This window comes from Thunnus maccoyii, chromosome 18, assembly GCF_910596095.1.
Source record: "Thunnus maccoyii chromosome 18, fThuMac1.1, whole genome shotgun sequence".
Lineage (NCBI taxonomy): Eukaryota > Metazoa > Chordata > Actinopteri > Scombriformes > Scombridae > Thunnus > Thunnus maccoyii.
Genome location: NC_056550.1, coordinates 28,141,391 through 28,157,326, shown reverse-complemented (window position 1 = coordinate 28,157,326; position 15,936 = coordinate 28,141,391).

The following is a 15,936-nucleotide window of genomic DNA, read 5'->3' as shown; positions in this document are numbered from 1 at the left end:
TAATGTGCATTAAAAAAGTTATGTTAGCATTTTTAAAAAGTGCTATCAGCATTAAACAAGTAATGCTAGCATTAAAAAAGTTATATTAGCATCAAAAAAAAATTTTTGCATTGAAAAAGCAATGGTAGCATTAAACAAGTAATGTTAGCATTAAAAAAAAGTTACGTTATTAAAAAAGTAGTGAGGCTAGCAGCTTCAGGCTACATTAGCTGCTGCTAGCATAACACACCAGCATCTGTACAGTCAAGTGAATGGAGTCGAGTTGCATTGTGGGTAATGTAGGCACCACAGGAAAGAAAAATGTTGCTGCCTAAATTTTGATCCTTTTTTGTTTGAACTGTCTATCATGAAGCGGACAGTGTTATATGAGTGAAAATGATAAATAATTTAATTGAAATCCTGGTGAAAAAATGACGCAGTAATGAACTAAAATGGTCTCATCTTGGTTTACCTCCAGCTCTTTCATTCATTGACTGACTGAAGGTATTTCTCATGCCCAACCAAACACTTTCAATCCTGTTAATTATTTACCTTGCGAGGCAGCTGGATTCCCAAGATTACGAGATCACACAAATGCATCTTGTCAGGCTTCAAGTTATGAGCTTGTGTCCAAACCACCAGTAGTTTGGACCAATTAGTGTCTTATGAGGATTCTTGTGATCTTCTGATCTCGCGAGTCCAGCTGCCCCGCAAGGTAAGACGGTGATAGACAGATGGTTCATCCAATCACCTGTCAAGTATTTTTTGAAAATGTCTGTCCTTTTCCAAACGGTTTCCAAGGACGACTTCTTAAATGGTTCTGAGTAACAAACACGTGTCAGGATAGTTAATTATTGATGATAATGAGTCAGATAATTGAAAATGTTAACTATCCTCCTTGTCTCCTCCAGTCTCTGCCATTGAGAGATTTGCTGCCATTGAGACGGTCATGTATTATGCAGATTGAGTGTTATTAACCCTTCTGGCCCTTAAGGAATGAGACAATAACCATTCAGGTCTAATTTCATTTGCATTAGTTTGCTTCTCTCACTCTCACTGCTTCTTCTCTTTCTCTTCCTTTGTTAACCCAGCCTTAAGATACTAATCTGCATAATTAAACAGGCGAATTCATTCAAATTATACAACACAATTTTGCTAGAGAAGTCAGGGTTTCCTCTTTGCTACTACTGTATAACTTGAAAGGATCACAACATCTACTGTACTTTATTTAAGAAAGCCGAATTTAAAAAAAAATGTTAACATCAAGCTTTGTACCAGTTCTTCAGATATTTTCACAGAATCGATTAAAACAAAAACAGTAGCATTGCCAAAGCACATTTTTCTCTGACAAAAAACTGTTTGGTCAGTGACATCATTAAGGTTGATCATTTGGACGTTTATCCCTAAATTTTGAGCCCCGTCCTGATTATTAGATCCTTTTTCTAACACAGCACTGGGACCAGCTGCTCATGTTACTGTTATAATGGTCATGTCATCGCTCACAATATATTAAGTGTTTTATTTTGCGTTTATAAAAATGTGATAGGTTATTCATTAGGTTAATTACACTATTTCACTGTAAAGTCCAGTTTCACGTCATGGCCTTTTTATTGTATAAGAAGCTGATTATACCAAATTATTGACCTTATGCGTTTCAGCAGCCAACTGACAAAAAAAAAAATTGATTTAGTGATTGTTTGTGAAGAATGCAACTTAACTTAATAATCTGCATCACCATACTGATACGTTAGCCTCAAAGCTCTTGAAATTATTCACCAAAGAAACAACTACAGCAACATAAAGTAAGCTAGTTGAGCTGGCAGTAAGCTAGCTAACGCTGAACGTAAGTTTGCACTGGAGATGATATCTGTGTCAAGTAACATGACCTCCTCATGAATGTGGACGTGCGTTCCCAACTTTGAGAAATGTATAGCAGGTCCTGTGTATCTGACATGTCAACAAAAACTGAAAGTTACCTCTACTTCCTCCTTGTGATGATGTCAGATCTGTGCATGCCCAAGTGTTTCCATGTGTCGTCCACGCTCATATCTCAGATCTGCCTCAGCTCCAACATGTACGGATGGATTTAAGACGTTGACATTTTGAGTAAAATATGAGGAAAAGAAGTGAAATCCTGCTACTATAGTTTGTTTACGTAGCATCCGGAGCTGGAGGAAGCTTCCTTGAAGCTGACCAATCAGAACAAAGTGGGCTCATCAGGAGGCGGGCCTTAAAGAGACAGGAACTAAAACGGCCTGTTTCAGACAGAGGCTGAACCGAGGGGCTGCATAAAGAACCAGTAGAAGATAAATAATGAGGTTTAAACTCTAAATCATTCAAAGAGTTTTTTTTACCGGAAATTATGCAAAGATATTCCAGTAGATCCCCAGAATATAAATATAGAGCTGGAAATGTGCATGTTATGTGCCCTTTAAGTGTAATTTTGAATGCTTTTACTTGCAGTGTCTTTATACTGTGGCATGTCTACTTTTATTTAAGTAGAAGATCTCAATACACCTTCCATCACTGCCTATTACAGAGTTCAAGAATAAAATTACTTCATCTTTCCTCAGATTTAAAATGGTAAATAAACCCATATTAACAAGCAATATGACTTTACTAATTGCAGTAAACTGTAACTTGTAGATATACACATTTTGGACAAAGATGGACCAAGGTGCATTTTGAATTGTAATACTTTTAATAATCAAACACCGCTAGTTAAAATCACTGATAATTAATAAAGAAAATTAGACTTTGAATTCTTAGTGATTATTTGCACAGAGCTACCTCTGCAAAAAAAACTTCAACAGCCAGTGGTCGGCTTAAAGGTCAATAGTCTAAATATCTTTATGTATGTCAACAGGTTTGATCCCCTGAGGTTACTACAGATCCACTTACTCAATAATAACAATAACAATAATAATAATAGTAATACTAATAAATTTTATTAAAGCCCCTTTCAAAACCAGAGTTACAAAGTGCTTCACAAAATACAGTACCATAAAATTCAAGTGCAAGATAGAAAACAGAGAAATAAAACAAAAAAGATGGAAAAGAAAATGCAATAAAAACAGTGGTCAAACATAGAGAGTTAAAACAGAATATAAAAAGAACATTAAAACATTTGAGTAGACATTATGAAAATATTACACAAATGTCAGTCTGTACAGGTGGCTTCTTAAAAGCTTTTTAAAATGAGGCTCAGCTGATCTGATACTGAGGGTGAGTTTGTTCCACAGCGTTGGGGCTGAAATAGTAAAAGCATGATCCCCTTTTGTTTTAAGCCTGGACTGTGGAACTTTTAACAGCATTTGATTCTCTGATCTGATGGGGTCTCTGTGCAGAATAAGGGGTTAAGAGTTTTGAAATGTAAAGCGGAGCCAGGCCGTGAAGGGATTTAAAAGTAATCAACAGAATCTTAAATTGAATTCAGCCAGGACTGGAGTGATGTGTTCTCTACATCGAGTTTTTGTGAGAAGACTCGCTGCTGCACGCTGCATTAATGGTAGACAGGCAACTGCTGCATCATTTAGACAAGTAAATAATGAATTTCAGTAGTCTAGGCGGGAGGAAATGAGGGTTTGGATGAGTTGTTCAACTATGTTGTTGGGGAGCATTGGTTTGACTTTGGCAATATTTGTGATTTGTAAATAGTCGGATTGAACAAGAACAACAATTTCTTTGTTCCTAGTTTGCTCATATGTGACCCATATCTGTTTGTTTTCGAACAATGTGAACAACACAAATCATATGGAATCTGCTCTTTTCAATTCTGATTTGGGGCACTTTCATATATGGGCCTAAATCCAGTACAGGTCTGATTTTTTGCAATGCAACCTCAGTCTGAACCGTCGTATCGGAATTCATGCGACTTTTACATCACTCACCTGAACTCTTGCCATGAGAGTCTTGTGGAGAGGCGCAGGCAGATGGAGTTAAAAGTAGCCTTTGATATCCTGAAATTTTGGATGAAATCTGTTTCTGTGAAGCCTTTCACATCACAATCCACCCCCTCCTGGCTCCGACTCCATATCCACACACACCTCTGTACACCCGAGCAGCCATTCCACAAAAAGCCATAATTAAATATTTTTCTGTCTTTCTCTTAATGGTCGTCCTCATTGTCATCTGCTCATGAATTCACCGGCTTCCACTGCACATCATCTTATAAATGAAACCGTAAACACTGACCTCAGTGGCCTCCATGTTAACTTCTGTATGACAGTATGCTGTAGGCGACATCTTTGTTATTGTTCTTTTGTTCCAGTGACCAGTCCACACTGGAATCTGATATTGGAGCCAAATAAAAAAAATCGGATCTGAGCAATAAATCTGAGGATTGCAATGTGAACGTAGCCTTAATGTGCTGATTGAAGTTGAAGTACTGATCAAAACAACTCCTAAGTTTCTAGCTAGTGTGTCGTGTTGTTAGTGGTCCAGGGTGGGGAGTGACACTATTAGAAATATGATCAGGACCAATAACCAGAACTTCAGTCTTATCTGTGTTCACTTGTAGGAAGTCGGAAGCCATCCAGTCCTTAATGGCAGCAAGGCAGCAGTGCAGAGAATCCAGATTATTATGTATTTCAGGGCTTAACAAGACATGTAACTGGGATTCATCGGCATAACAATGGTAGGACACAGGGGTGAAATGGTGAATAACATGGCCAAGGGGCAACAGACAAAAACTGATCAGTATAGGGCCAAGGACTGAGCCCTGTGGGACCCCACATGACATGAGAGTAGTTGAGGAACTAAAGTTGTCAACAGTGACTTTGAATAATGTTTGATAAGTAAGATGAAAACCGGTTTAGAGCAGTTCCACCGAGGCCAACCCAGTTCCTGAGTCTGTTGAGTAGAATTGTATGATCAACTGTATCGAAGGCTGCACTCAAATCCAGCAAAATGAGAATAGTGAGGTTACCAGAGTCCACACTCATTAGGATGTTATTTTTCACTCTGAGTAGGACTGTTTCTGTATTGTGGTTCTTTCTAAAACCAGATTGGAAATTGGCAAATAAATTGTTTCCTTCCATTATTTCTAAAAGGTGCTTAGCAACCACCTTTTGAACAATTTTTGAAACCAAAGGTAATTTGGATGTAGTTATGGGGGAGTGATGGATCTAAACCAGGTTTCTTAAGGAGAGGCTGGATACAGGCCTGTTTAAAATTGTCCAGAACCAGGCCAGACAGAAGAGACTCGTTTATAATGCTAAGAAGCCAAGGAGCAGTGACTCCAAAAACATCTTTAAACAACTTGGAAAGTAGAATATCAAATTTACATGTGGTTAGACACAATGTTGACCAAATAACATCAGCATCAGCAAACTGCAGTCATGAAGCTTCGCAGCTGAATTTCAGGCAGTTTGTTTCTGATCCAGCTCATGTTGCTGGTCACTGTACGATTGCGCTGACTTTCTCATCTCAGTTTCTTTGAATGCTTCAGTCTCATGGGTCCAGACTTCAAAGCTCATCCCTCTGCACTTCATCCCTTCTGAGCATGAAATTTTGACTGAAACTTTGCTCCCAGAGCGGGTATCAGCAGCAGCCTTGCCCACTAAAGAACACCCCCAAAATCTCAACTCTGTGTGATATCATTCATTATTCATGATGTTCTGATTAATTCCCATCACCCATTACCTTGTTATGATCACATTTCACTTTTCCCTAAAGACATATCTTCATTTTTAAACACACTAAAACTGAGTGAACAAGACTGAAAATCGCTTAAGTAAATCAGTTCACAAAACCCATCAGGTGGTGAAGTACTCAGCATCCTCATAAGAGCTTCTTTTATTACTGGGAAGATCTGCACTGATGACTGTCAATAAATTACTGTTTGGACAATGTCAGTTATTAGATGAAAGTCTAAAATGCCACAAGTGAACACCGGCATTCAAAATCAGAGGGGAATGAAGAAAATCTGTCAAAAATTGAGATAACAATGTAAAAAATACCAGTACCATGAAACATCCAATAGTTGGTAACATGCTAAATGTAGGTGTGTTGCATGCTAACATCCTCTACAGACATTTAGACCATGTCCACACTAAACTGGCTAAATTGGTAAACGCATCTTCTTCTCTCTATTTTGACTTGGCGTTTTTCTCCCCTGAAAACAGAGCTTTTCCAAAACTTCCTTCAGAGTGTGTGAATGTGAACACGCCAGCTTGTCGTTGTAGTGTGTACGGGGAAAACGGAGCTTTGTAGAAACAGTCATATCACTGACCAAATAGATGGTGGCAGTAGTGCAGCATTTTGTTGGAAGAGGAAGAAGAAGAAAAACAATGAGTTGTGGTGGTTGCTTGCCATCCACCGCTGCTGGCTTGTCTATAGCACGGTATTATATATATATGTATATTGTGGTTACTGCAACAGCCCTATTTATGACCAAATACCTGCAAAGCTAATGACATTCCCATCAGCCTCAGCTGTACTTTGTGCCAATTAGAAAATGTTAGCATGCTAACACGCTAAACCAACATGGTGAACATTGTAAACATTATACGTGCTTAACAGCACATTATCATTCTGAGCATGTTAGCATGCTGATGTTAACATTTAGCTTCAGAGGGCCTGATTTGTGCTGATTTTAGTTTTGTTTTTGGTGACATAAGATTGATAAAAAGAAAAATATAAAACTTGTGCTGAAGTTAAACTAATGTTTGTAAATCATTTAATCCACTAAGATGTTCCTCCAGTCTTGCATCTTATAATAAACTGCATTTCCATTTAAGACTCCAGCAGCCTGTTTCTTTTTGAGTTGAGGGAAAATAATTAGAAAGGCAAAAACAAACATGTTTCATGTTCCAATCATCTTGTGGCCGGAAGATTAAAAGTGTCCATAAGTATGCTGCTATTGTTTAATAAATCTCATAAACCCTTTCCTGGCACTCAAATGGAAATGTTGTGATGAGTTTTAGTCTCAGAGGATTTTAAGTTTCTGTGTGAAAAAGCTGGAGATGGTTAACAGGCTTAGGTGGTTACTGTCAAACCAAATGTTGGATATTATTGTCATGTTTTAAATTTCCTGCTGTAGCTTGTCTTCATTTGGCATCCTCTGTGTGTCAAAAGGTGTCAGTCAGTATGTTCATTATACCAACTTCCACTAGACAGATAATGAGACTTTAGCATTGTGCAGGTCTGTCTGTAGCCTTCAGCCACCTGATGGTGACATTACTGACATTTAGCAGTAAACAGGACCTCATGTAACTGCGGTGTCTGTTGAGTAAGAGCCAACCCTATCTCCTAGAAACAGAAACTATAGGAATATTAAACTTTTTCTGGTTGTGTTCAGACTGGCAGCACTTGGTTAAGGTCAGAGAAAGATCATGGTCTCTGTTTAATACAGAAAAAAGTCTGCAGTGACTTGAAGCTCAACAATTTAAGCCACACCAGCATCTTTCACTACCCTGAACCAAAGTGCTTTTGTTGTCTAAACCTGAACATACACAGGACTCAGGATGTGAACCCGGGTCTCTGCTGTCAGAGTCCTGCATCTTGTAGCCCCTCATCCACCCCGACCTCCGTCTCCACCTTCAGAGCGATATATATATATATATATATATATATATATATATATATATATATATACCACGTTACGTTATATTCACGTTACCTGTGAACATAATCCAGACAGAGATTACGTTTGCCAACACAACTGAGCCAAAAAAGTTTAGTTGTATATGTATATGGGTTATTGGATGGTTGGTTCCTAAGCGAGATGTTTTTTCTTATTACTAATCAATTATTCTTTCTTACCATGTGTTTAAAGGAAAAGCGTGTTGCTATTTTATCTTCTTTAATCCCCTGAGAAGACCAGAGCCAACAATTAACATAATTAAAAGAAAATGTAGTGGGCTTTTGTTTCCATCCATTCCTGTTGTGTGAATGTTAGGAGATAAACAGCAGGTGGTGCTAATTCTACAGTCGGTGCCATTAAACCGTTGCAGAAGAAGAGGACACACTCAGATGACATCAGTGAAAGAACGACAGTCAAACGATGGAAATATGACATTTCTGTTTGTTTCATGTATTCATTTGAAGAAAGTTACAGTCTCCTCATCGCTCCAAACAGATCTGACGTTTTAGGCTCTTCAGTGGAAGCTTTAGTAACGTTGAAGTCCAGTTTTATGTCAATCATCTAATTGTTGCAGCTCTAGTTGTATTGAATTAAATTTGTGTCACAATAATTTAACAAAATCTCCCCAAAAAACAAAAAAAAAAAATTGAAAGTGAATAAAAATAAATTACAACCAAAAAAATGACCTCAAAGGCAAAACCGTGTGAAATAGTGCTACATTTGCTACCAGCTAAAAAGCCACTGTACACTACCTGCTCAGCACCTAACGGCAAACAGACATGAAATGATGAAAATAAACTGAAACCTAAAAAAAATGACCTCGAAGGCAAAACAATACAATAATCTGAAACTGAAAAACTCAACTTTTTATTTACTTTCAAGTATTTTTTTTTTAAGAGATTGTGTTCAATTATTATGACACAAATTTAATCGTTACTGACTCCATAAAGAAGAAGAGACCAGCAATATGTCCTCCCTGGTCCTTCTGTTTATATTCTAGGGGTATCTGCTCTTCATAAGATCTTCCTCTCACAGCCTGAACGTCATATTACAGGATGTGATACAGTCAGTATGAGATGACCTGTGGGCCGCTGTGAACATGATAAACAATATCTGCAGGTTGATCTATTACACACACACACACACACATTCATGTTGACGTTAATAAAACCAACAGGTAGAGATGGAGTCAGCTGTGGCAGCAGCAGCTGTTTGTTCTGAGTTCAGCATGTTTCACTGTTTTCATCATTTCTGTTCATTCACTCGTCTGACAGCAAATCACTGAGTCTGGTTTCCAGTGTGTGAAGAGCTGCTGGTTCCCCATTCTGTATTCAGTTTCAATGATTTCAACTTGTGAGAAATCATGTTTTGTCTTTCATTTTGGTGGACAGCTAAGAATGTTACAATACCCATGAGCCTCGACTGGTGTTGCTATGGAGAAGAAGCCAATCAGAGCGGTAACCATAAGGTGTATTTTTAATCCACAAGCAGACAAAGTCAGTGACAAATAAAGTGTACAATTAAACATTTATTTTATGCTTAGTGAACCTGGTTAAACCAACACCAGTCGTGTTTCCATCTGATGTCCAGTGAATTTTAAGCAAACCTTTAATTGTCGCAAAAAGAAAATGTGAATAAGGTGCATTTCCATCACCTGGTTTGGAGCAAATAAACTAGGCTACACAAAGCATAGTTTCATCAATAGTTGGCAGTATAGGCTATGTTACCCATTGCTGTAATAAACAGAGTAGAAGAAGTAGAGGTTGCGAACTGGAAACAAAACCAGTCGCCTTAACCATCTACGAGAGAAAAATGGAGAGGTCTTCAGGAATTCGTTTCAAGTACTGGCAATATGGAATATCCGAGAAGACGCTGACAGCGGAAACATTTGTTCACATTTGTGGTAAATGTTTGCTACATCGTGGAAGTTTGAGGAAGTTTTTTGGAAGTTTGAGTGAACGTGACACTTCAAAATGTGCAGAAAAATTCATTGATGGAAACACAGCTACTGACATATCATCAGCTTTTAAGTTGACATATTGAACTTGTCAGTAAACAGTTGCTTATTTCCACATCCAGCGGTTACAGAGCAACATTATCCTTCTATTAATAATGTCAGTAATTACTTGTGGGGTTCCTCAAGGTTCTAGTCTTGATGCTTTATAGTTTCATTCTGGTAAAAGATGCTTAAATTATGTTTTTTGCCCACTTGTTTTAAGTAGAACAGTCTGTAAACATAACTTCTGGAATATTATCCGATTTTAAAGTAGTTGTGGCTAACTTGTCATCAAATAGTTGCTTATTTCAACATCCAGCAGTTACGGAGCAACATTATCATTCATGTGGAGTCGTGTGTCTGTCCAATATTCACTCTCTTTTAGCTCTGTTTTTACCCTCTACCAACTCCTGAGGGAAATATCTGGCTCTTTAGCTGCTAAATGCTCCACTATGTTCACCAGCTAGTCTACAGCTAACTGTGTCTGTTTGCCGTTTGGTGCTGAGCAGGTAGTTACAGCTTTTTCTCTGAAAACAGCTGTTTGCTGTGGCTGAAAACGACACTATGAGAGCGCTGAGAGTGAACCAGAACAGTAAAGTTGCAGCCAGACAGATAAACAATGAGCTGAAACTCACTATAAAGCTCCGTAAAGCCGAGAGGAGCTGCAGAGTCACTGATAATTCTCTGTAGGTTCATCACTACGAGTCACAACCAACACATTACACACTGACAGATCAGACATTGTTATTATAAAAGTATCCATTACAGGTGCTTTAAAATGTTGAGTGTTAGTCCTCACAAGAATATCAGTACAAATGTGTGTGTGTTCCACAGACTGTTATTAAAGTGGTCTGCAGCTGACTTTTGACCCGGCTCCTGCTGTCTGTACTCGGCCCTCAGGGAACAAATCCACAGCCAGGGACTCACCATCATAAGCCAACACTCGGCAGGCCTCATCACTCAACCTGTCAGTGAGGCTTAAACTACACACACGCATGCACACTGGATGTCTCAGCTCTATGATGATGCTTCGCAGTGGTGGAAGAAGTATTATGATCCATTAAATAAGTAAAAGTACTGATACAGCAATGTAAAAATATTACATTACAAGTAAAAGTCCTGCATGAAAAATCGTACTGACACAGGAAGTCAGAAAAACAGCCATTTGTGGTGTGTCTGCACAGTCAGAGGGCTCCTCGCCTCTTGTCCTCAGCCTGGCTAATCTCACCTATTTCCGGCTGTCTCCCTTTGACAACCTAGCTTAACTGTACGCAGGCTGCTCTGGGCAATTTAGCTGTTGTCTGTCTGGGGGGGAGGAGAGGAGGGGTTTTCCTGTCAGCTGCTTTCCTGTCGTTTTAGCTGTTTTTACCATTTTTTTATGTAGTTGTATTAAAGTCTTATCACTCTCCCCTTTTACTTGACGGACACAAGTCTGATCATTTTAACCAGCCGGTCCAGAGAGCAATAACCTGAAAGTGATGAAATGTGAACTATGCAACATGTTTGTCATAGTACCTGAAGTACCCTACACACCTGGCTGAAAGACTACTGTGCCATCACTGGAATCCCCTACAGCAACAACTGTGTCCTGTTCTGGGTGAGGCCTATCCTTCTGAGGCATGATGGCCTCCACTCACACAGGAGGGGATCCCAGATGCTGTCTGAGAACATGGACTCTAGCCTGAGGGAATGACACAGCAGCACGGTTGGAAATGATAAGTCACCACCACCATCCCCTACTTCTGCAACCCACTCAGCTCTCCTAAATGGGACTGGTACGCCTTCTTTTATAACCACCATCATTTCCTATCATGGACACACTGCAGCAATCTCAATATCACACCCCTCTGTTGCTAATCTAATACAATATAATACAAGTCCCTTGGCAACCTCTGTTACCTTCTGCTCTTATCAGATCCCTAAATAATAACTCACTTTTTATCATCACAGAGAGGGAGACTGCAGTCCTCTTATTGAAGCAACGTGTGTCTGATCACAAAGCAGTAATATTCAGTGTGATTTTATCACAACTACTCGGTTGCCGTGCTTTTAACTTACAGTGACCAGACATCCCAGTTTGTACGGGATTGTCCCAGTTTCAAGCTGGGTGTCCCGAGTCCCGACCAACATCTGTAAAACACTAAAATGTCTCGGTTTTAAACATTCACTACTAAATTGTCCCAGTTTTCACCACAATTAAAATAATAATTATATTATACTTGTTTTCAGCATTTACATAGATATTTATCATGTTCTGTCCCGCTCATTATTACGTAACATAATATGAACAACGCACCACATGTCTGAATTCAACACTAATTTGTCTGTATGTGTGTCAATCAATGTGCCGTTGTCAAGGCTTTTGCTATGCGGCTTTTTCTGACAGAGCCTGTCAGTATGCTAACAGTTAGCTATCATGCCAAAGAGAGAGTCGGTCTTATCTAAAGAGCTCCAGAAAGCTTACGCCTTCCTTCATAAAGTATCTGGCAATAAAAATGCTGCATTCTGTACACACTGCAAGAGTACATTTTCTGTCACGCATAGTGGTAATGCTAATATAAAAGATCGTATTAAGACGGCCAAACATAAGCAGTGGTTTCCCTGAGAGGTGAGAGCTTCAGAAAAAAAACTCTAACTAAGAAGAAAGACTGCAAAGCATCAAGTACAATCTTCTTAAAGGTAATTTCTTTAATGGCTCTTTCTCAGTTTTTGTTATTAACAAGGTGCAATCGTGATAAAATGTTTTGACATGCATTTATAGGAATGCCAGAAGTGGTGCAGTTAAGGTGTGGTCTTGCTCCTGAAACATCACTAGATAAGCTTAAATTCAACAGAGACTGTATGAGAAAAGAATGAAAATGGAGAAAAAAAAAACGTGTTTGCATGTATTTTATGAGATCTGGAAAGACACAATGAAGAATTAACAAAAGGCAGTTAAAGAAGCATGAGCATCCTTCTTCTCTAATTTTGAACCTGTATTGCTGTCCTTTATATCTGAAATCATATCCCATATTAAATCAACCTGTCACAGTTATGCAGGCAGATGGATCCAAATGCAGAAAGCAATAGGAAGGCAACGGGAACTGAAGAAAATAACTATTTATTACCAGACTCTTGTTACAGGCTGATGAAGATAAAAACAAAACTTGGCTGGCTTGAAACACAAGGAGCAAAGATGAGGAGCAAAGGCGCAAAAACAACAACTGCAAACCCCGGGATACACTGACCATGAACTGACAAAGACAGGTATAAGTAAACAAGAAAATAATCACAGAACAAGACACAGCTGGAGTGGGGCACACACTAGAAAAGGAGGGAAACACAAGGATTGATTAACAATGAAGACAACAAGAGTGTGGCAGGCAACAAACAGGGCAAGGCTAACAAGACTAAACACTGAACAGGGGAAAACATCCTGAGCAGGACTACAAAAAACACAAGGTTACAAACTGTCAAGAATAAAACCAGAGCAAGGCAGAGATAAAACTAAAGAAAGTGAGAGCCCTGGGCTCAAAGGAAAAACTATATCAAGCTGAAGCACTACACAAAGAAACACAAAATGGCAAATGCAGTTATCACAAACGATTTGTAATCCAGAGCACATTTTAAAACACACACAGAGCAACACCAAAAAACCCCAAAATACAGAAAGTCCAGAAACAGAGTCCCTGACACAACCAAACACAGTGGTTAGCGGACCTGACGTTATTGACACAGTTGGGCCCAGTATTTTATTGATTACTAATAGCTCCTTAGCAAAAGTCACTTTTCCATCGATTTTTAAACATGTCGACCTCTTTAAAAGAGACCTAACCTTGATCCTTCTGTTCTTAACAATTTTAGGGCAATTTCTGAACTTCAATTTTTATCAAAAGTTTTAGAAAAAATGATTCGACCCAACTTTTAACTTTTATGTGTCATAATAACATCTTTTAGAAGTTTTAGTTAGATTTTGGTTACCTCAAGGTAACTAATGACCTTTTAGCAAGCACCAGAGGGGAGACCACAATTAGAAGTGCAACTTTTGACACAGTACATCATGACATTTTAATTGACCATCTTAACATCTGGGTTGGTTTTATTCTTACCTTTTAAAAAGAACCTACTCGGTCACCATAGTTAATTACTCACAACTTACAACTCACATTACCTGTGGTGCATCACAAGGTTCAGTTTTATGTATCTGCATGCATCTATATGCTCCCACTTGGCCAAATTATCCAACATCACATTGTCTCTTTTCATTGTTATGCAGACGACACACAGATATACCTTCCCCTGAGACCTAGTGACCCAAAAAGCCTAGCTGCTCTTACAGATTGTCTCAGTGATGTCAACTGTTGGATGGCACAACCTTTTCTTCAACTCAATAACTCAAAATCAGCAATCATGTTGTTCAGTCCCCTGAAGCCTATCAGTCTCATTGAGAGTGAGTTAAGTCCCCTGTCTGCTAATATGAATCTCGTTGCCAGGAACACTGTTTCATTCAGATAAGTTGTCCAGTCTAGGGTTGGGCTGATGGGCGGTGCCATCTGACAGTCATCAACCACTGAGCCTCTACCATCGTAACATCATGATCTTGCTGTCATTGATGGTCTCTCCTCTGTTTCACCACCGGCTGAGCGGAGCAGAGGAGAGAGTGAACCAGGTGAAGTACTCAACTCAACCACTACACTTGTTATGTTTCTGTAAGTGCAATAAAAGCTTTGTGAGTAAAAAGCCAATAAAAGTAAGAGTTTGCCATCAGGGCTCCTTAGCTTTGGAACAACCTGCCTGAGGAGATGAGGCTTGCAGAATCAGTGACCGGATCAGATAAACCAGATAAATGTGAGGGGTTGGAGGGGTAGATGATTAATGGGAGAGGAAAATTCTGATACACAAATCTGTTTTCAGTTTTTGGACTTTTTCTCTAATCTTTGATTTTTGCTGAAATATTGGATCATTTGAACATTTATTGAAATGAAAGCATGTGAGAAGTTTAGAGGGAAAAATCACTATTTGGTGGAGCTGTTAACAACTCATAGACATGTGAAATGTGACCCCGACTACACACTGCTTTTTGTAAGACGTCAAAAGCCAAAAAGGTTGGAAACCACTGGTTTCATCTTTAACAATGTGTTGTATTTTAAAAGCTTGTTATATTATCCATTGTGTCAAATCTTCATCTGAAAAGTAACTAAAGCTGTCAAATAAATGTAGTGGAGTAGAAAGTACAATATTTCCCTCTGAAATGTAGAAAGTAGCATCACATGGAAATACTCAAGTTAAGTACAAGTACCTCAAAACTGTACTTAAATACATAACTTGAGTATAAGTACCTAGCTATTTTCCACCACTGAAGCTTCATGATACCAACACTGACTTTTTATTTATTCTACTACAGTCACACACAATACTTTCATTTTCCCCCACACTGAAATATAAAAATGTACAAACTGAAAACATCACATTAGTAATGAAGCAAGGACGCTGCACTCAGACTTCATGAAAACATGATTACAGGCAAACAGAGTGGAGGACGAGAGCACAAGGAAAATAATAAAAATCTGCACTCTGGCCTCTGCACTGTTTATCTTACATTACTAACTGAATCACACATGGATGAGAGTCATTTGTTGTCCCCATTTACATACAGCGGTGAGATAACGTAAATCTGGTCCTAAACGCACTGCTGAGACGTGAACGAATTGGAGATTGGAAAAAGATTTATAAGCAGGAAAATAAAAATCTAATCACAGTGTTACTGGTGTTGTGCTCTTGTGTTTAACTGGGATTTGTTGGCCTATCTGGACAGACTATTAAAACCATCCATCTGCATGTGGAAATCAATGAGGCCAATATGCAGCGCGGAGCAGCAAGCTGAGCAGATATGAGTGAATCTGTTGCAATCTGTCTATGAGATTAGTATCAGGGAACTATGATCACTGCTTCCTCTGCAAAGGAAGAATGTGTTTTACCAGTTTGATAGTTTCTACAGTTGTATAAAGTCACTCCTTACCTGTGAAAGCCTTCTGAATCTCCAGTTGTGTTAACTGAAGCCATTATTTTGTTTTTGGATAAAACCGGAGGTGAACATGTTTTTAGCCATGAGGTTGGTCCACCACTTTGGTCCAGATGGAAATATCTCAACAACTGTGAGATGGATTGCTATTGGTGATCCTTTGATTATTCCTCTAGCTCCCCCAGCAGGTCAAAGTGTTCACTTTTTGTGTGAAATATATCTCAACATCTATTGGATAGATTGCCATGAAATTTGGTTCAAATGTTCATGTTCTCTAAAGGATGAATTATAATAACTGTGGAGATGCTATGACTTCTCACATAGCATGTTAACACACTAAACCAACATGAACTTGACAAACATTTACATTTTGTC